Source organism: Gorilla gorilla, chromosome 12, assembly GCF_029281585.2.
Source record: "Gorilla gorilla gorilla isolate KB3781 chromosome 12, NHGRI_mGorGor1-v2.1_pri, whole genome shotgun sequence".
Lineage (NCBI taxonomy): Eukaryota > Metazoa > Chordata > Mammalia > Primates > Hominidae > Gorilla > Gorilla gorilla.
The window spans coordinates 118,558,622-118,581,158 of NC_073236.2; the positions used below are offsets into that span (position 1 = coordinate 118,558,622).

At 41.1% G+C, this 22,537-nt stretch overlaps 1 long non-coding RNA gene and 1 pseudogene across 2 annotated transcripts in view; one reads left to right on the forward strand and one right to left on the reverse strand.

Moving 5' to 3' along the window:
- The window catches only part of LOC129531803 (uncharacterized), a 72,597-nt gene that overhangs the window by 15,801 nt on the left and 34,259 nt on the right, over positions 1-22,537 (reverse strand). The window contains exon 3 of one of the 2 annotated variants that reach the window (XR_008677214.1): positions 12,848-13,263. The exons of the other annotated variant lie outside the window; for it this stretch is intronic. This is a non-coding gene — a long non-coding RNA (uncharacterized lncRNA). Of the gene's footprint in view, positions 1-12,847; positions 13,264-22,537 lie in introns of those variants that run through there. 2 annotated transcript variants of the gene reach the window in all.
- Positions 3,389-5,362, forward strand: LOC109025638 (nuclear transport factor 2-like; annotated as a pseudogene).

The following is a 22,537-nucleotide window of genomic DNA, read 5'->3' on the forward strand; positions in this document are numbered from 1 at the left end:
TAATGTCACAAATTTTGAAAAAATGATCATTTGATCTTATTGCTAAGACTCCTCCCCATATATTGAAAGGGACTCATGCAATTGCAGAACCCTAAACTGTAGCTTTATTATCTTCAAGGTAAAATTACCACTGGGTCTCTTCTTAGTCTTCCTGCCCCAGAAGCGGTGGAGAACAAGGGGGAACTCTGGAAGAAAATATCTCTAACAGATCTGGCATTACCTAAAGCACCTAGACTCTAATCCCAGGCCCAGCTGAAAATCTCACTCACGCATGTCTGGGCTGAACAGACCTTTGTTACAGTAGGTTGCCATCCTCACAGCAGATCTGGTATACATCCACAGGCTGAAGTTCTCACTCTCTCCCAGGACCTAATAGGCCCACTCACCTCTCTCACAACCACACTTTTTCTAGGAAGGAGGCATTCTGGCTGTGCGGGTTCAGTATGTAAACAATTTAGCCCAAAACTTGAATCTCTATTTGGTACCCAATGACCTCTTTTGTTTATATAATAGAAATGCATAGCTGGGCATGGTGGCTCTTGCCTGTAATCCCAGCACTTTGGGAGACCGAGGCAGGTGGATCACTTGAGGTCAGGAGTTTGAGACCAGCCTGGCCAACAGGGCAAAATCCCATCTCTAAAAAAAAATACAAAAATTAGCTGGACGTGGTGGCGTGCACTTGTAGTCCCAGCTACTCAGGAGGCTGAAGCAAAAGAATCTCTTGAACCCAGGAGGCGGAGGTTGCGGTGAGCCGAGATCATGCCCCTGCACTCCAGCGTGGACGACAGAGGGAGACTCCATCTCAGGAAAAAAAAAAAAAAAAAGAAGAAGAAAGAAAGAAAGAAGGAAGGAAGGAAGGAAAGAAAGAAAGAAAGGAAAGAAAAAAGGAAAGAAAGAAAGGAAGGAAGGAAGGAAGGAAGAAAGAAAGAAAGAAAGAAAGAAAGAAAGAAAGAAAGAAAGAAAGAAAGAAAGAAAGAGAAAGAAAGAAAGGCAGATGCATGATCCTCAGCCCTAGGGTTAGGCCCTGACTCCCACATAAAATGCAATATGTCATCCTCAATATGAATAAATACATGCACATGTAATACAGGTAGAGACATACCATTAAAACAAAAAGTACTTTAGGAGTCTCCACCTACCCGATGGTCCTCCCCATGAATTTCATAGTCTTGTTTAAGACAGAGGATTGAATAGCTGTACATCTACTGATATGCTTCTCTCTTATTTATGTCTTTAGTTAATTCAGTGGTTCTCATCCAGTACACAGGAATACTACTTAAGATTGTACATTTAAAACTTTGCATATTTTAATTTATGGGTAGCAGAAAGGTTTTAATGTGAAGTTTTAACGATATATGATTTTCACCTTACTTGTTGACTTTTGAACTTAACCACCACACAAAATGTGACTTCACAGTATTTTTGTTCATTAAATCAAGAAAGTAAATAATTTCCAATGAATAACTGTAAGATAGACACTTTGGTCCTATAACCTGGGGATGAGGAGAAGCAGAGTGGAAGTAATAGTGTGCAGCATTCTGATAAACCTCCCTAGACACAAAAAGGAAATTGCATCTCTAATCTCAGTATCTGATTAAATATGAAAGAGAGACGGGGTGGTGAGGAAACGTCACATAATCTTGGATAACTCTTGAAAGGAGGGCTTCAAAGCTCCACATCATAGGACTTTTAATTGAGATTCCATATTTCTCTTATGAATATGAACTTGTACATTACTCAAGGAAATTACATTTGGTTATAAACATTGAAAAGACAAGTTTTTTTAATTTTTTAATATCTGTGTTATTCAGATGGTAATGAAAATCAGAAATTTCAAGCTGGCAAATAACAGCTAAGAAGAGTACAGTGGGGAGACTAGAAGTCAATGTGTTTACCCAGTTATCTGGTCAAATCTCACTAAAGGCAACTCCAAGAGATCACCACCTGCTTCCTATTTTTTCCTTCTGTTTCTAGCAGATATTAAACTTAGATTTCCTTTCATTTTTATTATCAATTCTTCTTTTGTTATGGGTTGTTTAAATGTGATTTAACTCACATACGCAGTTATTCTACTTGTTTTTGATGATTGGTTTCCAATTTGATTTTATTCATTCATCCCATCAACAAATGTTTATTCAGTACCTACTATGTACCTGATGCTCTTCTAGGCATTGGAGATACAGCCAGGAGCAAAAATCTCAATGACATTCTATTACATTAAATCACATGAAACTGCCACACTTATAGGTCAATAATAGTCAAGAATCAACATTCTGACATGGGCCAACCTAATGTTGGGGAAACAAAAAACATAAATAGAATTGGTAAGGATTTCTGTAGTGTTTTAGAACCTCTTCTTAGGTTATAGGCTTTTACACAATGGGCTCTTATTAGACCCACCACACAAGGTGAACTCTTTGTATTGACTTCTTATCCCAGCCTTAAAATCTGAAGCTCATCCCAGGAAGCAGTAGGTGGCCTCAGTGAAAAAGTTACATTCTATAATTTTCTCACCCTCTCACTTCTGCTTTCATGCTTTTTGGGCCATATGAATGTAACTTTCTTATTGGCTCAATGATGGACTTTTAAAGCATTTATCATTCTTCTTTCAAGAGTTTTGTGGGTTTTTTTAATAGGAGGTTTGAGAGAAGACTAGTTTAATAATATCTGAAATAAAGTAAGCTGGCGGTGCATACTGAGAACATTTTTATTATCCTATTACTCTCAGTATAAGATATGCTGAGAGAAGACCACATGCCTGATAAACTAGACGCTTGTTCAGTTTTGATGGTTCTGGCTTTTGGTGGGGTGTTCCTTCTAACAGAATTTTAGAATTAAGTTCTCCTGAGAAATTTCAGGACCTTCTGTAGCCCACTGATGAAAGAACTTCTATGAGAGTTACAATACGCCCATATATTTCTAAAGGAAGCTATGTCTGGTATAAAAGGCAAAAGAGAAAACTGGCTTCCCAGAGATAACAGATATTTAGAGGCTCTTGCAGCACTGAGAGAGAGTGCAAAAAAATCCCTGAAGCTAGAGGGAGGAGGCTTCTCCATTTACCAGCTTCGTAATCTTTGATACATTCTTAACCTACCCAAGCCACGGTTTCTTGCGTATAAAATAAAGACAAGTTCCTCCATTCCACAGATTGTTAAATGAGAGAACATACGTTCAAGTGCTTTGAACACTAAATATAGTTTCTGCTAAATATATAGAAAGGCAATTTTCAAAATGGGAAAATAAAATTTCAAGCAAAAACAAGAGTGCAGTGGAGTGGGCAAGGGAAGGCAAGGGAAAAGGGACAGTGGTCGCAGAGCGCACTGTGTTGCTGCTGCCCCTGTGCCAGCCCCTTGAGTCTCAGTGAGGCCAGTGATGCTCCAGAATATGAGGCAAGCCAATTTGGGAGCAGATTGGACCCAGCTTCATTCAACATTACTACCAGTTATTTGATTACAATACAACCCAAGTAGGTGCAATTTACATTGACATGTCACGCCTTACATGGGAAGGACAGCTGTTCCAGGAGAAAACTAGCCTTCCCTTCTGTTCCAGAAAATCCAGCACAGCATTATGGTGCAAGATCATCAGCCTGGTAGAGTAGGCAGATAGCTAGAAATGAGCAGGAACGAAGAGCCCCTGAGAAAAGGGAGGTCTGGAAAATCTCACACCCCAGGGACCATCCAAAACATGCATGCTAGATATGAGCAGAGAGGAGGAGAAATACCTATGCAGAAAGGAACACCCCTTAAGATGCCCAGTAATCACTCACTCTGCAGCTAACTGGTCAGAATGTAGCTAGCTACATGCTGATAAGGCAGAAAGAAGGCAACAGAAAAATTCCTAAGAGATATGCAGGCAGAATACATACAGATTTGAATGCTACACAACCTTCCTGGGGTGGCAGTAATGAGCAATGCAGCCATTCGGTAGAATTCCTATCCAAAACTGGGCCCATGCATGTGCACCAACTAATAGTAATGATAAAGGAGACAGAAAGAAATTATTTAGGCAGATAGTGAGGGGGAAAGAGTCCTCGGCAGAACTTCCCTTCTAACAGAAAAGCAGCCCTAGACATTACTTCTTTTCTAGCAAAGAGCAGCCTGAAAGATGGAGCTGCAAACATAGATAAGGAAGCTGGAAGCTTGCACAAGGGGAGGCCTGCAGCTACATCAACAGGGCTACCTGGGGGCCAGGCATGTCCACCATAGGGGTCCGCCTTCCCTTTTTTGTTAGCATGTGTACAATAAGAAAGAACTAGGCAACATGGAGATGCTCAGACAGAGAACCCACCTGCATAATAAAAGATTGGGGTGGGGGGTGTCTGAGATTCACACCCTACGCAGATGGCCCTCTTGTTTTTTGCACCCTATGTAGATCAGACACTGCCTCCCCACTAGCTCACGTATAAAAACCCCTGCATTTCACTGTGGATGAGCAACTCATTTTCCCAGGACCCCTCTCTATAGCAGAGCTCTCCTCTTTCTTATGCCTATTAAATTTCTGCTCTTAACCTCATTCTTTGTGTGTCTGCATCCTTGATCTCCATGGCCATGAGACAAAGAACCTCAGGTGTTACCCTAGACGATGAAGCTGCTTCAGTAAGGAAAGGTCCCACAAGCCTGGAGTGGGAACTAGATGGGAAAACGGGGGACTTAAGGCAGAAGCAGGAAAATTAAACAAAGAAAAAAGGCGGAGACTTACAACAGAGGTGGGAACTTCAAGAAAAAATCTGGTACCATAAAAATCGAGTGCAGAACTCTCAGAGACTACTGGCTCATTCTCTTTCAGCAGCCCACTCTGCCTCATCTTTCAGAGTATCCTGTCTCTCTGAATAAACTCTCTGCTCTCTATTTTCCTTCAATAAATTATCTTTCTTTTGGAGGTGGGAGTGCTAAATTTTCTCTTGGCAGAATTTTTTTCTTCCAAGTAAGACTAAGAAACAAGGATTCCTGCACTTCCCAGTAACAAGCCTATACCAGATAGCTGCATCCTCAGCATGGTTGTAGGCCAACTTAAGGCAGATGAAGACTCCATCATAGGGTTCCACCAGATGTTCCTATTAAAGAACATCAAGAAGGTGTGGGTTCGCACCAATGACATGTTCAGGCTTGCCCTGCGCAACAAGGGCTGGCCTCCTCCCAGACAGGCACTCATGCTGTTTCCTCCTGCTGCCTCTTCTCAGTACTATTCACACTCCTCTAGTTGCTCCAAATATCATACACAAATGAGCAGGGCAGTTGTGGGAGTGGGTACGGTGCACTGCTGCCACCGACATGTTCATGATGTTTGGTTGCTAGACAACTTGCATAGGACTGGAGAAATTTGTATTGTACTAGCACATGCCTTAGAAAGGCTTAAGTAATGCAAAGGTTTGTCCTTTTTTAAAAAAAAAAAAAATCTACTGACAAGTTGCTCTAATTACTCAAGGAAGTGGAGAAAGCAGCTGCCTCACCAGCCAGACATTGATTTTTTTCAGATATTTCAATGTCTCATGATACAATAAAACCATAAGGTTTTTTAATAAGAATTAAAAAAAAAAAGAAAAACACACTCTGATCTTTTTAAAGATAGAGTCCCCAGACGGCTAGACAGAGAATTTCTAGGCAATTGGAGAAGGAAGGATCAGTGAACTTGAGCATGAATTCATAAAGAACAGCACAGAACCTGTATTTATACACTGCTGGTATTTTAGGGTTTGCGTTTTTCCACAGCAAAGTGGGAACAGGCCAAATGAAGAGAACACACTGGTTTGCAAACAAAACAGCTTGAGTTCACATCCTTGTTCTACCACCTCCTCAGAGTGCGAGTCTGGGCAAGTGAAACCACTTGGCAGAACCTCTGTTCTTCATCTGCCAACAGGTAATAAAAATGCACATAGATTCAACACACACAATCCATAAAGTGTCTGAATATAAAAGGGCTCTGTAGATGTAAATTCATTCTCCATCATACATAGTATCACACACAGTCTTCATATCAACTCTTTGAGTTGGATTTTTGTTGAAGAAACTGACCTGCCCAAGGAAACATTTAGGCATAAGTGGCAAAACCATGGTACAAACCTAGATCATTCTTATGTTGACTACATGTATTTCTACTATACTACTATGGCCCTCACAGTAATAGATCAAGACTGTGTAACTGGTATAAGGGTGGTGGTTTTAAATAGAGTGACCAGATGTCACCTTCCTGGAGAAAATGGAGATAGGCTGCATGAAAGTGTTATCCAGGTATTTAGATGATTCATCACCTGGCCCTGGAGTAGATTAATGACCTGAAGTCATCTTGCAAGTGATGTATTTTTCTCATCCTTTGGGTACAAAAGTTTCTTACCAATGCATCATAGATTATTGCAATATCCACTCATGAGGTTCAAACACTATGATATCAGCAATGTAATGAACTAGGATGATCTGCCTGAGAACTAGATTATAACAAATGGCTAGAGAGTTGATGTTGCCTGAGGTAGTACAGTAAAGGTATATTGTTGGTCTTACCAGATGAAAGCCAAACTACTACTAAAGGTCTGTACTAAGATGCATAAAGAAAAGGGCAGGTCAATAGCTGCACACCAGGTGCCAGGGAATGTGCTGATTTGCTTCAGCAACGAAATCACATCTGGAATAGCAGCTGCAATTGGAGTCACTATCAGATTGTGTTTGTGATAATTCACTGTCATTCTCCAAGATCCATCTGTCTTCTACACCAGCCAAATAGACAAGTTGAATAAAGATGTGGTAGGTAGGCCAGGTGCAGTGGCTCACACCTGTAATCCCAGCAGTTTGGGAGGCCAAGGCAGGTGGATCACGAGGTCAGGAGATCGAGACCATCCTGGCTAACACAGTGAAACCCCGTCTCTACTAAAAGTACAAAAAATTAGCTGGGCGTGGTGGCGGGCACCTGTAGTCCCAGCTACTTGGGAGGCTGAGGCAGGAGAATGGCGTGAACCTGGGAGGCGGAGCTTGCAGTGAGCCAAGTTTGCGCCACTGCACTCCAGAGCCTGGGTGACAGAGGGAGACTCCATCTCAAAAAAAAAAAAAAAAAAAAAAAAAGATGTGGTAGAACTCACATCTTACTTCCTTCAGGTCTTTGGTAGTGGCACCAATCTCTGAAATTTATCCAGGCATGCATTGTGCTTTAAATCAGCAAGCAGTATATGGTGCCGTTTCTTCCTTAGCCGTTTCATTCCTTATCCTGAGATAAGGGTTTTGAAAGTGGGAGTGATTTCTCCTATTGTCATTCCTAGTATTCCACAAGAGAAAGTTTTGATTTACCCACAACTTTGGCCCTCTCCATTCCAAAGAGAGGACTGCTTCCACCAATAGGTACAACAATGTTTACTTAAACTATAAGCTGACAGATACTGGCACTTTGGGTTCCTCCTGGCACTAATTCAACAGTGAAGATGGAGGCCACTGTATTAATTAGGATAACTGATGCTTTTAAGAGGATATAGAGTTTCTACTACTACATATTAGAGGCAAGGAGGCATTTACATGCAATTCAGGAGAATCCTTGGAGCATCTCCTAGTACTCCAGGACCTACAATTAAAGTCAATAGAAACTTTCAACAATCCAATACAGGCAGTACTATTAATATCCCAAACCCCTTTTGGAATGAAGTTTTGAATCAGCCTATCTGATAAGGAACCACAAGCAGCTGAGGTACTTTGTAGAGGCAAAGGAAATATGGAATGAGTAGGGGAAGAAGGTAGTAATAAATAGCAGCTAAAACCATGTAGTCAGTTGCAGAAACAAGGATGATAATAGTTATTCATACTTTTTTCTTATTTTAAGATGAATATGATTTGGTACATAACAACCAAATGTTTTCTCTTTTCCTCTTCTATTCATTCCCCTACCAAGTAACATAAGCTATGGTTAACTTTATATCTCAGAATCTAAGTCATAAAATATCAAAAAGGAATGTGACTCAACAAGAAGAAGAATAGACATCACCCAAAGATGAATAAAAGGAATTTGTATCCACTTTTTGGGAAAAGGATTATGTGTTTTTAGCTGTATAAGAGATAGTTGCATTATATTAGGCTGAAGCACAGTTTTTCCATTATCTTCATTTGGAGGGTAAGTATGTTTAAAAGAGGTATATATCAATTTAGCTAAACTGAAACTATGTTTCCCAGATTCCCTTCCCTGCATAGTTTCCGTTACTATAGCAAAAGGAGACAGATTGCACAAGATTTGAAAGGCAGAATGAAACAGCAGACATATTCATGTGCTTAGAAGGTCAGTGCAGGGCAGCTGTTGCAGGTCATGCACATCATTGCTGACCTGCTGGCTCACCTGGCTGGTATGGGGCAGGGGCCAGGCCCACAGCACCTCCAACTCCCGCTGCATCTCTCCCTTCAGGACCAAGGGCATATTTCTCTATGTGATAAAGGAGCCAGCTTTTACTACAGATCACCTGCATCATCAAAACTGGAGCCATGGAAGTAATGAGAGACTGATGTGTATTCTAATCTGTTCTGTGGGTTCTGGGACATCCTCACCAGTCCTAGCTTGCCCTTGTATTCCTCCAGTTCATATCCATCTTTTCTTCCTGACTGATCACCCTACTGCTTTAGGCTCTAACAATATACACTGAACTAACAGTGTTTCATATGTAACCAGCTCCCACGATCGCATACATCCAAATTCCTACAATAAATCTCCTATTACCTAGAACTCTTAGTGTTTCCTCTCTGATCTGCCCTAACTACAGAGTACACAATTTAAGTTGCAAAGCTGGAGCTCACACCCACCTTATCTCTAATACTGATTCCAGGTGCCTTCCACTAAACAAATGCTGCCTCCACCATAATCATTCGGGGCCACATTACCAGAGGGTATTGGTGGTTTAAAATGAGGTGTTGGCCATCATTCTCTCTCTTTAGGAAATGGAGACATAGAAGCTGTATGAAGAGCTACAAAATGGTAAGATGATTAAATGTCTGGTTCAAGAGAACAGATTAATAATCTGAAGTCAGCCTTCAGGGGAGGTCTCTGGGAGCAGGTCCTATCCTAGGGACTTCCTTCAACTGGACCATTCAGCACTTTCAGTTGCAAATTGCTTAATAAAGACAGAAGGTGTGTTGATCGAATTTTCAGATGACAGAAGGGTGGGCCAGCTAGCAAAAATGCTGAGTGATAGAATCAAGAATTCAAAAGATTTGACAGTATGAATAATGAGTCACAGCTAACAAGATGAAATTTAAGAAGAACAGATAGCAGTTTTTACCCTACTCAGCCCTAGCCTGGATAGTGGTGGTGCTAACAGCCCTCACTACACTGGAAGATGGTGCTGGGATATCACTTGAGCTCAGTGTAGGCAGAAGCACAAGATGCTAATGAGAGGTTTGCTTTAAGCAAACCCTCCAGAGTTCAAAAACCATCTCCACAAATACAGACTTAGAAAGACTAGGCTTAATAGCAGTCTTTGTGAAAAAGACATTGAGCTCAATATCAATCAATGCTGTGACGATGAAAGTATTCATTAGTACTTGGGCCTCATTATTCAAAGTATGCTGTTTCAATACAGGTTGAAGATAATTTTACTACTTGGCCCTACTCAAAATCACATAGCTGAGGTTTCGGATACAATGCTGAAGGCCACATTTTAGTGACAAAGTAGGATTTGACTAATGTGGTGTGGATATATAATTAAGTCATATGAAGAACATATTAAAGAGAGTGATCATAAGAGTTGGTTTTAAATAATTTGAAGTTTTCATATAGAAAAAATAGAATTTTCTTCATATTTCTAGATGACAGGTGAACAGAAACAATAGAAAGGAGCACTTCTGCTCACTATAAAGAGGCACATAACATACTGGTTATGTCTGGGCTCTGGAGCCAAACCACTTACGTGAGAGTTCACAATCCACTCCCCAGCCCTGTTGCAAGTCACTCAGTTTCTCTGGCCTCAGCTTTCTCATTCATAAAATGAGGAAGAAGAGAGTAGCCCCTCATATATTTGTTGTGGGGATTGAGTGAAAACAAATAGTATTTACCTCAAATAGCTGTTGTGAGGATTAAATGAGGCAACATATACTTGTTGAGCTTTGAGAAGAGGTCACATGGTCCAAGGTCAATAAATATTCACTAGATTTATTATTATAAAAATGTGCATTGTGATGTTTATAGGTATCCCCAAATAGAACACCCTGCAATTGAGCAAACTACGTCCTTGCCTGCATGTGTTTAAACTAAGACAGGCTGTTCATTGATCAGGGATATTGTAGAATGGTGTTTCTCACAATTTTATGTGTGTGTGAATCACCTTTGCATCTTATTAAAATGTGAGATCTGAATCAGCAGGTCTAGGGTGGGGGCTGGTATTCCGCATTCCTAGAATGCTCCCAGATAACGCTGAGGCTGTCCAGGTACCACACTCTGAGTAACCAGGTTGCAGAGGAATTTTTGCACTAGGTGTGAAAAACAGCCTTAAGGTCCCTTCCATTCTAGAACATTCAGATTTTGTGATGTTATACATCTGTGAATGGTAATTGTGTTGAAGCCACATTGTAACTGAGTTATCTAGAGCAAATGACCTAACCTCTTACCTTGCTTTGATAGATTCTGCAAAGCATTTTTGAAGAAATGAGTACTTTTAACAGCTAAATCCAAAGTCCTCAGATGGAAGCGGAACTACTTCAACAGAGGGTTTCATTTCCTAATTGGCTAAACATCTGTTCCAGTTCTGAGCACAGATTTATCTTTATCAAATACTGATTGGTCTCTGGCTCCTGCCGGCTGCTGTGTCCTGGTGTGTCGGGGAACAAAGCAGGGCAGCTGTGGGAAGTCAGGAAGCCTCAGGAGGAAGGCCACGAAGGGCTGAGAGGCAGAAAAGGAGAGGCATATGTTTCTGGCAAGCACAGGCAATAGAAAACTTGACTGGCTTAATAGCTGGATAGAACCAGATCTGGGACTAAGAAGAATCTTAAAGATCATCTGATCCATTGTCCTTCATTTTCAGACAGTGAAACAAAGGTTTTGTGGGAGGTGATGATCTTCCGGAGGTAACACGTGCAGATGATGTCAGAACTGGAAACCAGGCCAGCTAGGTCCTGGTCCAGCGCCCAACCCCAGCCATGCCTGCCTCACACCTCCTCCTGAGGACCCCCACCCCGGGAATGCTGCTCAGCCTTTCCACAGCAGGTTTTCTTCATGCTTCAGTTGCCCCCAGGGTACGGAGGGTTGAGGAAGATTCTGAGGTGACAGAGAGCAATAAACTATTGTTCACTCAGGTTAATTTCTCAGGTCGAAGCTGCTCCAAAAGATCTAAAAAGTATTTCCACATCATTCACCTTGCTCTCTGTCTTTGCTTTACAAATATGTCAAACAGCAAATGGGACCCAAACACCTATGGTCTTGACACCCTCTCATGAGCCAAGGGCCAGAGTTAAGCCCTGGTTCTCAATACTTCTCCCCTGTAGTCTCCTGGGTTCTCCCCTACATCCTTGCCCTTTTCTGTTTGTGCACGGTCCTCATCTCAATAAGAATCAGAATTAAAAGGTGTTCTGACATTAAAAGGCATCCCCACTTTTCTTTCTGTGAGGACTGGGTCACAAAAGAGCAATGGGGTAACTTAGAAGCTTTGGAGGAGAGAGGGGAAGCTTTCCAGAATTATTTCAGATCCAGAAATTCCCATTTCCCCCAAATTCTATGTCTTCCTGCTGGTTGAGAGCTTGGACACTTTTGGAAGAGAATCAAAAGTCATGAATCCACACTAACATGAAATGAATAGCATCAAGACCTGTCCTGAGAGGCTGGCCTCTAGGTGACCTCCACTTAACTGCTAAGCCTTTTCTACATAGGAAGGTTGTCTGTTTGAGTTTTTTACAATGTGCTGAGAACTTATGAATGAAGTTTTCCACTCCTGGCTTCCTATATTCCATACAGCAGTTCAGGAATGAAATCTTATCTCTGCATATGACCTAATGTTCTCCAGCACCATGTGGCTCTACTTCTCACTTTATAAATTTGCTGAAGAAAGAATCAACAGTAGTAGCCATCCATCATTTAAACAAAAGAAGATGCATTACTTTTTGCCATAAAGTTGTAGCAACAGATATTCAACAAAAGAAGAGTCCCTAACTAGTGGTATTATTGAGCGTCTTTTAGGATCATGCATTTATTAGCCACTATGACTCAGCTCTGATGGTCCAGCCTCCAGAGTACAGCCAAAATTAAGAATTCAGAGGCTGCTACTCAAAGATGAGGTGGCGTATGATTCTCTGTATTGAGTTGTTTGGGTAATTTTTCAGTTTCCATAGAGCTGAAGGGCTGCCACCCATTTATAAATGTAGCCAGGTCTGTGATACACAAGGGTGGGCAGGGAAGCCAACTGCAGGCAGCAGGAATAGTTTGAGCAAGCTATTGGCATTGTCACATTGATTATCACCTATAAGGCACTGGAAAAGCAGAAGGGGCTGAGGGGAACAACACATTGCTCTTCTCTGTCTTTTGCTGAGACATCTCTCCAACATCAGTTTATATTGAAAACTGGTTCCATGTTTAGACCAATGCACTAGAATACATGGCAGAGTAAACATTTTACCATACAAGTCGACATGGCAAATGAGTTAAGCATTGGAAACAGATCATATGGACCCTTCAAACATAACCTAGTAAATCCTGCTGCCAGCCTGCAGTCCTGTGCTTGTTACCCCTTCTTCAGCTTCAGCATCACAATGGCAGGCAATAACAGAGCCAATGTCAGAACACAGCACCCCACAGAGAGGAGAGCTCCCCAGAGGTTGAGTAAAAGAAGGATGTACGTCAATGTCTTGGGTATGACCAGCTGGGGCCGGTGTCATGGGTGGTAAAGGAATTTACCAAGATGAGTGTAGGTAAAGAAAGGCAGCTTTATTAGAGAAGGTATGAAAATATGTTACAAGATTGCAATGGGCAGCACAGCAGAGAAGAGTCTCCAAAGAGGCAGGGGCTGGAGGGAAGTTTTATAGGGTCATGCTTGCTTGGGGGATGACCAGAACATACAGAACAAGGCCATGCAGCTGGGGCTACTTGTGGACTTAGGTCTTGTGCCTGTCGGTTGTTTGTGATTAGCTGTTTCTTACAATAACTGTTCATTGTTCTCCCCCACCTGGGGCCCTCCCCCACCTGGGCCCCTTCCTCATTGTTGCTTACTTATCAGGACTCCACAGTCAAGACTACAGCTGTCCTCAGCAGTTAGAAATTCTCTTCAGGGTATTTTTCATGGAGGCCTTGGTACTTTTCCACTGCCTCAGAACAGGCCAAGTCCTAGGGGATGACCACAGAGAGGGAAGATTGTGTAGAAAGATCAATGAGAAATGACCACTCTGGTTTTGCTTGTGGCTGCAAAGTTAGAACTAAGAGCCCTCTTATCCATATTTGCATGCAATTTTCTGAGTTTGCTTTAATGGATATGACATTTCATTAATTCTGATTCATTGTGTACTCAAGCCAAAACACATGCAGTTTAGCTCCATTTACTGACAGAAAATAGATGCTGAAAAATCCTAAGTCAGAGTAATAACTGAAGGTGTGTAATTACTCATTACCCAATCAGCTACGAGGTTCAGGGAGCAAGAATGGTTTGGAGATAAATTGCAACTTTTGTGAGTGAATCTGACAGTCTGGGTTACTAGGTGTGTTTCTTGTGATTAATGACACAAGGAAGAAAGGTTTAGAAAAAGTGTTTCCACTGATTCTGCTACTTCTAGGCTGACCCTTAAAATGTTTTTACCAGTTACCAAGGAAAACATAAATTACAGTAGCAAAGTGTGAATTTTATAAAAAAAACATTAAAAAATATTACATCCATAACTTCCTACTCCAATTAAAAAGAAACTCAAAATAAGTTTTAGGATGATGCCAGAATGGGTCATTCAGCTACAGATCTCAACTTTCTCAGAAAATGCACTTACTAAAGAAAAAACCAACACAGTTGGAGCTATTTATCACGGTCAATTAATGTAAAAGTTTAAATATAGCCCAGTTGCTGCATGGGTTCTGACACTGTTCAACATTTCTCCAACTTTTATTATATATTAGTATATTAATAAAATAATAAATTATTCTAATTTAATTTTCTAATTATTCTAACTTTCAGATTTCTAGGGGTCAAGTGGGCACTTGGCAGATAACTCATGAAATGGGTCCCAGAGAACCTTTCCCAGGTTCCTCTCCTCCATTCACATTGTGATTGGGAATGCTGTGTTAAGATAACCACAGACACACACACACACACACACACACACACACACACACACACACACAAACCCCAAAACACTAAGAAGCAGAACCTGACAGTATCCTGCGCACTGACAAATGGAAGAGCCTGATGGGGCTGAGATGTAGGGAGAAGTCTAATTCACTAGGGATTGTTGAGGAAGGTTTCACACAGAAGGCAAGGCTTGCATCGGTCCTTGAGGATCAGCTGGGATAGGTTCCAGAGAGACAACAACTTGAACAGTACGGTGGCAGAAATAACCCTGATTTAGGGGAGAGGAAGTATTTCAGTAAGTTGATGGTAAGATAATTCTTATTCATAAAGATCAGATGAAGCCCCATTGGGGTCAGAGGAGGATGGAGTGAGGTTCTGAATGTGAAAACTGTGAATTGAATGCAGAACCACACGAGTTTGACTGGAGATATTCACACTCTACATGGTTCTTCAGAAACATTGGTCTCAAGCCCTCTCCTTGAAGGATTGGAGTGGTGGGATGATAGAGTCAGGAATATCTGTTCTGTGTTCATGGTAGTGGGGCAATGATTAGAACCTCAACAAGAGGAGTGGTAAAGGCAAAAGAGAGGTGTGAACCAGAAGCCACGAAAAGGGATCCAGGGACTGGATAAACAGGTACATGAGGTGAAGACGGGAGATGTTACAGCTGGCTCTGAGACCTTTAACCTGACCAGGAAGTCAGGAAGAAGAACCAGCTTTAAAGTAAGAAATACTTTTTTTTTTTTTTTTCAGGGAGATGTGCTATAGAGAATGGCAAGTGTGGGACAGCTGTGCAAGTAGGCGTCTGGATCAGGAAGCTGTGAATGTGGGACTGAAGCAGAAGTGAGCACCCAGAGGTAGGTCTGGGCACAGACAGTGACTAGCTCGGTGTGGTTACATTGAGTCCAGCACCACATACACTTCCCTCAATACCACTGCTGAAGCCTCCTATGTGCATTCTTCATGGGCAGGAACTCCTTTCCCAACCCATCCTTACTATGCAGCCCTCATTCTGAACAAACACAGGACGGGCAGCCAGAAAAGATGTCAGCATCTATTTATGGAGGACAAGTAGAGCCATGTGTGGAGAGAAATGGTCCTGTTAATATTCTGTTGAGAAGGTCCAGCAGATGGTCCAATGGGGCAGATGTGGTTTTAGGAGTCACTATAGTTGATTTGTGATTAATGTAAGCATCGAATTTGAGAGTCATAGGACCCTTTGAGAGCATTCAATCGGGTGTTTTAAAACATTTTTAGTCATGGAAATCATTTTAAAAATGAAAATTAATATGGAAATGTAAACAGCTAAGCTGCTCCTGTTGGGGGCTGGGGATGGGAGTTTGCAGAACCCAGGAGACACCTCCATGAAGTACTGTTTGTTCTGGTGCAGCTGTCCTATCTTAGAAAAGGGGCTACTGAAGCCAGATTGGGGAGCCCAGAAAATACAGCCCTACTGGGACTGTGACACAGAGCTACAGGCCCCCGGGCTAGGACTACCACACTGCTCCAGAAAAAGAGGGAGGGGCCCCAGCCCTACTCTGTATTACATCACCCCAGGATATATACAATAGAATATTGTTGAAAGTCCCCTTAAAAAGTCAATAAAAACACACTGCATATCTTTACCAACCATAAAAAAAATTTTAAAGGGCAGAGTTTATCCTCAGAGATGGGACAGAGGCCAGGAGGAGGGAGTGTCAGGTCAGGGCAGGTACTCTAGGGTTCAACCTCTTCTCCAGTGCCAAATCACAGGGTGAAGCCAACATCCACAGAATCTGCCAGGTGCCCCAGGGCAGAAGCGACACGTCTCTGGTTCCCTTAGCTCCACCAGGTTGTTTTCAGCATTCAGCTTCCAAGTAATCTTTGTGCATTTTGTAGCAGATCCCTCCCTGCAGTATCCCTGCTTGAAATTTCACCCCCAACAAAGTGTCCTGCAGAGCCTAGCACTGCACAGCTCTGGCTTCAGGGAGAGGTTGCCTGGGGGCTTCTCCCATTTTGAGAAGAAAGCAAGAGTCTAATTTGCTGTGAACTGTCATGAGCAATAAAACGTTCATTAACTTTAATTGTAAACACTTTAAGTCCCAATCATTGCAATGAAAGCATAAATTGAAAAATCAAGAGTTAAGTACCCTTTTAAAATTTCATATCTTCTATCTTCACCTGGCCTTTTAAACCAGACAAAGTCAAATTAAACAATGCATAGAGTGCCTCCCCGCAACTCCATCTGAAAAAAACCTCACCCACCCGACTTTCAAGGTCCAACTCAGATAGATGCTCTCTCATTTGGAAGGAATCTGCCCATTCGTGGTACCCAAAAGCACTTTTCTGGTACTCCTAATAATGGAACTTATTTTTGTCTTGTATTGTGTTTTATTTGTCCCAATTAGACTGAGTTACCTGTCAACAGATACCATACATCTTTCTCATCCCCATCATTTCAGCTCCAGCAGTAGTGTCTCCTGTGCATAGAGTGCTCCAAAATAATTGCAGATGGATCAAATGAATGGCTTATTTTTTGTTAGAAAATGTATTATGAAATACTCAAAAATGCATGAATTTGTTTAGCCTATATCTGAAACTGGATTACACATCATTCTGAAGAATTCTAGTAGCACATACGTCATTTTGCTTTGCAGTCTGACACCTAACACTATCCAGTTATATATTTGCTACCTTGATATTTACATACTGCAGTGGAGTACCTAAGTTAAGATACCCAATTTGACACATTAATTTAAATTCTTCCTTGTTTATGCCTATGATAATTCTTTAGTTCTGTATAACTAGGCTTTGAGAAAAGGCATGGTCAATGACTTCTGAAGAAAGAATATTTGAGACAAATACTTAAAATCTATGTGTTTTAATTCAAAAGCAGGTATCCAAGTCATCAAAAATGTCCATTCACTTTTCCATGGAAAAAATTAAGTGGTTATGTGCCCTGATTTGGGGAACTTAACCTGTTAGCCAAATCAAATGGCACAAGTCACATAATTTCTGCTTTATTCTTACTGTGATTAGAATAGCAATTGAAATGGCCCCTCCATAGATTACAAGGTCTTCATTTGTGCAAATGATGACTGACTCTTTCTGCCCTCAAACTACTAAGATTAATTATGTACAATGCCTTGACTGAATGATCTCTCACAAACCAGCCTACTTTTGTGCTGGTATATCTAGTCCTACAGCAGAGTCAGTGAATGTTATCAGAATAAGAACTGTGCTGCTTAGAAAAAAAGAAGGCAAAATGGCTTTGTGATATGTACTTGGGTAGGCTGAACTACACTTCCCAGAGTTCCCTTTATTGTACATGTCTGGATAGAATAGGCACAAGGGAGATTCTCAGGAAATTTTGGACACAGGGTAGAGGGAAAACAGCAGCCGTTTTGTAGCATACATACATGGTTACTGACATGCTGATGTGCCTCAGTGATGTGAAGCAGCATCAGGCCCAGATATATCTGTTTAAGTCTATTACAAAGGTCCCCAGCTTGTACAAGTTACCTCCTCACAAAAGGCAGAGGCAACAAGAACAGACACAGATTTCAGTGCATCATTGTGGGGATCTAGCTTATGTTTGTAGAGTTTCACCTGTGCTCATGGTATTCCGGCCTGCTTGTGATCTTCCTTTCCTGACTGTCTGCCTTGGACTTCAAGATCCAGCATGAGAGGTGGAGACAGTCTAACAAGGACTATTTAACCAGCCCCCACAATTAAAAAAGCCAATTCTTTATAATAAATCCGTACATTGATAATTGATGAATGATAGATAAATAGATAGAAAGATAGATGATAAATCGATTGGTCTCCTGGTTCTGCTGGCTCTGCTTTTCTGGTTGAACCTCGAATGATACAAAAGCTTCTTCAGAATTCCATGTCATGATGACCACATGGAGCTATATTTGCATATACATCATACTGGCTGGCTATCTTTTTATATAACTTATAAATAAAAATGTGTAATTGGATAAAGAAAAAAACAATTTAAATTCTATCTTTCTGATGGATATTTAAATTCTATTTTAATGTATTTGGAAAACAGTTCTATATTCAAATCCTGGCTCTGCCGTTGTTTTAATCTGTGTAAACTTGGAATCAATGCCACTTAATTTCCAACACTCGGTGTTCTTATCAGTACAATGGGGGATAACAATTTTCCTGCCTTATAGAGCTAATATGAAGATTAAGTGCCACAATATATGTTAAATTCTGAGTGCACTGCCAAGCATAGAAGGCACTCCCACAACCTTCCTTCCTCATCTTTTAAATCCTACCTATTGTTCCATTTCTTACCTAAAACCTTTCCCAAAAAACCCAGCCTGCAATGGCCTCCACCTCCTATTCTATGGTGCCACCGATGTTAACATCTTTATGTTCTATATTCTGTGTACCTCATCAGTCTGATGTTATGTTTTCAGATCAAGGAGCAAGTGTTATACTTCCATATCAATAAAAAGAATTGCAGTTGGTTAGCACTTTACCTCTCATTGTGTACTGTGACATATATTGCCAACTTGGACCCCCACGGTGAGAACAGTTAACATTTGTGGATATGATAAAGTGGCTACAGTCTGTAATCAAGGTATATTTTCAAAAGCATTAATCTTATTTTATTGCTTGTAGTCAGGAGCAATTTGAATGTCTATGAACAAGGGAAAGCTACTAACAGATGGGCTGGTTATTAAATAAATGCTGATAACTCAGCCAATACCTGACTTGACCCACAGAAGTTACATATCCAGATTTTGGAAAGAAGCAAATAATAAAAGGGTGGTGTAAAGTAATATCCTTGGTTTAAGGGTATAGCTGAATCGACCAGCAGTATCCTTGTGACCTGCACCTATTGTAGGACAATTCTGAGAAGCTGCAGAGTGGAATGTTGTCTTCCTCCTAGCATCAATATGGGGTCCTCCAGGTGACCCAGTATCTGTTACCTTCTTCCAAGGCAGAGATACCAACTTTTGTGGCGATTAAATCCCCTTTAAAATGTCAAGAAATGATTTTTCTCTAAATTTTAATATGTATTGATTTATACATTCTACTTAAAAAGATTCTATGAACTGTGCAATTCTTTTAAGATAATTTGTATTTTATAAATCACAAATTTATCGACAAATGTATGCATTTCAAAGATTAGTACATAAATGTGCAAGATTTTTTTTTCTGCCTGATGCTGCTTCCCATCACTGAGGCACATCAGCAGATCAGTAACGATGTGTGTATGCTACAAAACCAGAAAAAAATAATATGTGCCAGAAGAGTATATGGATTTGCACCCCTTGCGAAAGGCTCCATGTCCTTCTGGGGTCCCCAGCACCCTCACTGGAAACCAGTACTCCAAGGCAAATTACCCTGACCTGAGGTGCCTAAGACTAAATGAGTAGAAATACACTTTTTAAGCCACTTAGCAGTGTTCACATCAAAGGCCACTGAAAATGGATTAACCTTGGATTTGAAAGAATTGTTTGCCAAGGATCAAGGACTGGTTGTAAGACTGAAACATGGAGTAGGGATAGATGGGCAATTCTCTCTGTACACAGGTGTAAAGAGTAACATAGCCAAAAGATTGTACTAAGCACAAATCCCATTTAACATCCTATGAATGGTAATGAAAAGAAATTCAGTGAGAGCCTTGTGTCTCAATTGACTTTAAGTCTTTTGCTTTTAAAACCAAATTGATAGAAAGTAGAAAACATTTGGAGGCTTCAGGATTAGACAAAGAGTGGAAAGATAAATTCAGTGTGAAAAGTATTGCATCATGCAACTGGAGAAATTATTCAATTTTTAAAGAGTGACGAACTCTGAAACATCAGCTATGTCTTAAAACAAGAATTACGGAATTTCCATAGAACATTTCCTAAATCCTTTACCTTTACAGACAGCTCTAGGGAAAATAGTTAATAAAATGTTGGGCTTTGTCATTAAAAGGACCTGGAATCAAAACAGGAAATAGACTCCTGCCCAATCTGAACGGTCTGAGGCACTCACACCTAGATCCTGTTGATGTCTGCATTACCACATTCAAAAACTAAAAATTCTAGAATTAATCATATCAGAGAAAGGAGCCTAAAAGTTTCAGTCAGTCCGAGAAATCCACATATGAATACATCAGCTCTTCTAGCCCTTTCCCTCACTGGCATAACACATTGCCATGGCTTCAATATCATATCAGCATTAATATGTGTAAAATAAAGATCCATTTGTTACATAGTGGCTACAGTCTTTGATGAAATGATTTGCATTTGTATATTCCTACAAGATTAGTTTTTATCCCCCTGAGAAGACTAGACCTCTCACCAGATCTCAAATAAGGAAGGTAGGTCTCAATTCTCTCTCAGAGAAAAAACTGCACTGGAAAGATTATTTTTAATTTTCCTGAGTCTTAACTTTCTTTTTGACAAACACTTTTCATCACAGGCCATTATTTGCACAGGAAGTACATTGTCTGTCATGGCAGACAGAGAACTAGGCCTATTCAGATATGGAAAACAATATGCATTCAAATTCCTATTGAATATAATCAAGAGGGCTTGTTTCATATTATAGAGTGATGATTCTGAACCAACTCTGAGATCTCTGGAGCATCTTCTCAGGCCTTCTCAAGACATGTGTGGTCTTGAGAGGGCTCATTAGATTACCTTACTTGACCTCTCAACTTTTTCAGTGAGTGCTCCACCATAACCTAGTATTACATCTTTTTAATGGCCTCTGTTCTCCGACTGGCCCAAGAAACTCCCTGGGAATATGATATTGTGAGCTAGTGACCATTTTGACTGCTCAACTCTCACTATATGGCAAAAAAAAAAAAAAAAAAAAAATGCGTTAGCTAACAAAGAAGGTGAAAGCTGATGGATTCCAGGCCCATTCTGTGTATCTAGAACTATGTCAGGTATTAGAAAGTCTAGAGAAGAAGTGGGGTGAAGGGAGGTAAACACACAACAATTACATACAAACTTCCTCTCTCTATGCTGTGGATATAAACGGAGTTCTTCTAACTAAAAAGTCCTCTTCTCAAATTTCTGGAGATCCTCAGAGTTGTCTAGGACTCTAAAACTCTTCTCATCTAGTTCTCTAAATGTCTTCCAGCATCAACTTGAACTCCAAGTTCAGGGCCAGATCCTATCAGCATAAGACTTGCTATGTATGGCATGCTCAGAGAAAGGTGACTGTCAGGCAGAAGCAGAGCTCAGGGAGGCCTGGTAGTGACAGCTCAAGAGGGTGACTGCAAACTGCTTGATGAATCTTGCTGAGATCTGTCTTTGCTTTTGGACCAAACTTTCATTTAAAAAATGGCTGGGTAACACATTCAACACAGAGATGAGCACACAGATTGCCCTATCAAATGGTTTCGGGATAATGAAGTCTTGAAGGATAAAAGAGGCCAATGAAGTATAGCCAGAAACAGCAGAAGAGGCAAGGGGTGCAGGCTTCCCTGTTTTGCCTTGGTAGTGGTGAAAAGCAATAGGAATGTGGATTATTCAGTCTTACCGAGCAACAGATGGAACACTCAAATCGAGTAATTAAAGGAGGGATTAACAAAAGATTCTCTGTAAGAGAGCAGGCAGAATGTAGAGAAGATGCAAAGGACATTGCAGTAGCCTGGGGCTGAGAGTGAGTCTTCCCACATCCAAGCCTGAAGTGTCCAGGGGAGAGGACAGGTATAGGAACCTGGAGAAAGAGAAGCAGTGTGGAAGAGCTAACAGGAGCTGTGACCCTCCTGCCTAAGACCAGCGAACCTCAGGTGACCCTACAAGGCAGAAAGGAAATAATGCCCATAGCATGCACTCTCCTTCCTCCTCCTTCAGAATTCCTTCCAGGGTCCTCACTGGCTGAACCCAACCCAAAGCCAGAGAAAGAAGGAATGGGAATGAGGGGGTGAAGGGGGGCAGGATGGAGTCAGTCCATACAAGCCGGCCTCCAGGAGCACACAGCATGGATATGGAGGAGGGCTGCCAAAAAATGCAACTTGAGGATCAAATGGAAGCTATCCAGCCTGGAGATCAGGGAAGGACCATTTGTAAAAAATCCTCAGATAATCCTAATAGTGATAACCTGAGACTTATGCTAAAGTATTATACATGTATTCACTCATTTAATCCATTTTTTTAAGGCTCAGCTGGTGGAGTTGCCACCTTCTCTCTAGCTGACTGATTCCTTCCCTGAGGTTGCTCAGAGCCCTCAAAGCATGGGACCACATATTTACCAGGAAGAAGAACTGCAGCTACAAATCAGAAGTGAACATCACACAGCAAGGAACGCCTGCAGGAAACTAGACTGCAGCAACCATAGTTCAAAGCATCAATTCCAATGCAGAAGGGCAGCTCTGTAAAG